This window comes from Cannabis sativa, chromosome 6, assembly GCF_029168945.1.
Source record: "Cannabis sativa cultivar Pink pepper isolate KNU-18-1 chromosome 6, ASM2916894v1, whole genome shotgun sequence".
Taxonomy (NCBI): Eukaryota; Viridiplantae; Streptophyta; class Magnoliopsida; order Rosales; family Cannabaceae; genus Cannabis; species Cannabis sativa.
Genome location: NC_083606.1, coordinates 38,056,012 through 38,059,317, shown reverse-complemented (window position 1 = coordinate 38,059,317; position 3,306 = coordinate 38,056,012).

Genomic DNA, 3,306 nt, shown 5'->3' with positions numbered 1-3,306 from the left:
GATGTAGAGAATATGGGGTAGAATGAGCCTCCTCAAAGATCTCATTTCTAAGTTCCATACTGTTCGGAACACAAACTCTGGCTTTATACAAAAGCATCCCACTGTCTGACACTGAAAAGTCCTTGGCTTGACCAGCCAACACCTCATCTCGGATCTTCACTAACTCCGGATCTGTCATCTGAGCGACTTTTATTCTTTCCAACAGATCAGATTGCAGCGTCAAGTTGTGAAGCTGACCTACCACAAACTCAATGCTGGATCTAACCATATCCTCTGCTAGCTGAGGTGAGATCTGAACCATACTAGCTACTTGCCTGGGACCCTTTCTGCTCAGGGCATCTGCCACTACATTGGCTTTTCCGGGATGATAGAGGATCTCGCAATCGTAATCCTTCACTAATTCTAACCAACGCCTTTGTCTCATGTTTAAATCCTTCTGAGTAAAGAAATACGTGAGACTTTTATGGTCGGTATAGATCTCATACTTTTCCCCGTAAAGGTAATGCCGCCAAATCTTCAATGCGAAAACCACCGCGGCCAACTCTAGATCATGAGTCGGGTATCGCTGTTCATAATTCTTTAACTGACGGGAAGCATAAGCGATGACCCGATCGGCTTGCATCAATACACACCCCAAACCATGTTTGGATGCGTCGCAGTATACTACGAACTTCTCCTTGTCCGAAGGCAAAGCTAGCACTGGAGCAGTTATCAACCTCTGTTTTAGCTCCTGAAAACTAGATTCGCACTTGTCTGACCAAATAAATCGCTGATTCTTCTTTGTAAGCTCGGTTAGGGGCATTGAAATTTTGGAGAACCCTTCCACGAACCTACGGTAGTATCCAGCTAAACACAAGAAGCTTGTGATCTCTGTCACTGTCTTCGGTCTCGGCCAATCCCTGACGGATTCAATCTTCCCGGGATCCGCCTTGATCCCATCCTTGCTCACAATGTGCCCTAGGAAGGACACTTGAGATAGCCAGAACTCACATTTCTTGAACTTGGCATAAAGCTTATGTTCTCGAAGTCGTTGCAGTACCATCTGAAGATGTAACTCATGCTCCTCTTCTGATTGAGAGTACACGAGGATGTCGTCGATAAACACAATCACACAGATATCGAGGAAATCCTTGAATACTCTATTCATCAGGTCCATGAATGCGGGAGCATTGGTTAGTCCGAATGACATAACCGGAAACTCGTAATGTCCATACAGTGCGGAAGGCGCGTCTTCGGAATGTCCTCCTCTCGGATTCTCAACTGATGATAACCCGAACGGAGATCGATCTTAGGTAATGGATATTTATTCTTCACCGTTAACTTGTTCAACTCCCTGTAGTCGATGCACATCCTCATAGATCCATCCTTCTTCTTGACGAACAAAACCGGGGCTCCCGGGGTGACACACTTGGGCCAAATGAACCCTATGTCGAGCAACCCTTGGAGCTGAATCTTTAATTCCTTAAGTTCGGTGGAGCCATTCTATACGGGGCTTTGGAAACCGGTTCCACACCTGGTGCCAAGTCAATCACGAAATCAATCTCCCGCTGAGATCACCGGGATCCGAGATCCCTGAACTGAACCAACAAATACAAACGGTTCTTCACTTTCCGGTTGGAAGACCACCATCTTCCTTTTACAGTCAATGCTCACCGAATATTTAGATAGGAAATCCATTCCTAAAATAATATCAAATTCGACTAAACTCATCTCTATCAGATCAGCGCTTAACTCTCTACCATCTATCCTGATCGGCATAGGCCTAATCCACCTATTGGAGATAACCAATTCTCTGCCAGGTAATAGGGTTCCAAACCCTGAGTCATATTTGTCACACGGTCTATCCAATTTACTAGAGATTCTAGCAGCCACACAAAAACAACCTTGACCCAAGCACTCACCCGGAGGATGCCTCTCACTAATGAGACACTCCAGTAGGAACAATGGGTCTCAACACTACCCTGACGATCGTCTTGATTACGGTTCCCTCGGAACCTCTTGTTGCCTCGAGCCACGGATGCGGTGGATGATTCCTCTTCCGGTCCATGGCCGAACCACTACCTCCCCCGCCGAAACCCGACGCAGAGGGGTAGGAGCCCCGCCACGATGCAGGTCCTAACTGATTCCACATACATCTAGCTGCGCCCTCAGCTCACCATGCTTTCTTCGCCATCTCAACATAGATGGTCTTATCGTCGGTAGTGATCATAAGGTCATACTTGATCTTTACATTAAGTCCATCGAGATATTTTCTTTCTTACTGAAATCGGTTGGCGCAAATCCCGAGGCTAACCTCGCCAACCGGCTGAGCTGAGTAATATATTCCGTCATGCTCATATTCTCTCGCTGGGTCAGGTGGGCGAACTCTTTCCTATTGGCGCTTCTAACCGCCTCATTGTAGTATTTCGCATTAAAGAGTTCCTGGAACCTTTCCCAGGTCATGGTGGTGACGTCATGGATCTGAGACACCATGTCCCACCATACCAGGGCGTCCTCACAGGCCCGAAACGTGGCGCACACCACTCGTCGTTACGGTGACACCCATGAAATTCGGTATCTTGGTGATCACCGTCGGCCATTGCTCGGCTTTCATCACGTCGGGCCTCCCGGGGAAAACCGGAGGTGCTTGCTTCGGAACCGCTCATACGAGAGGTTCCAATCTATGGGCCGCCACCACTATCTCGGCACAGGCGGCGAGGCAGATGCCACTGGAACTATGGGCACTGGAACTGCAGGAGCACCCTGCTGTCTCAACCTCTGAATCTCGAGGTCTTGTTCTTCGATCCGGGCTTGCATTTCCGCAAACCGTAACTTCCCAATTCTGGGCTTCCTGATTGACTTGGGCAGCCTGCGGCGAGTTAACATCACTCCAACCACGAACCCTGCCCCTGGGACCTCTACCTCGGCCCAAAACACTTGAAGGGAACTGAGCTCCTCAACCTTGATCTGACCGGCGAGATGCCACCGACTCCTAATATTTCGTCTGGCGTCCATCTAGTCTGAACCGCCTCGAAATCCCGAGTTGGCACTTCAGGTCACGATCATCGAGAGCTTACTAATGCCGCTTAATTTGGAAATTAAAAACGAAACGTGCGCCTATTCTACTATCAGGCTACTAACATGCTTCCTAACAGGCTTTTCTTTTTCATAACTGAATAAAATAAACTACTAAAGCAATAAAGGCTTACTGAACCGTGAAACGAGCGAGCCGGTGATGATTGTACATGTCGTGACGATCTTCGGAAGACAACCTGGCGGCTCTGATACCAAATTGTAACACCCTAACTACCATAGGCGAATTACGTG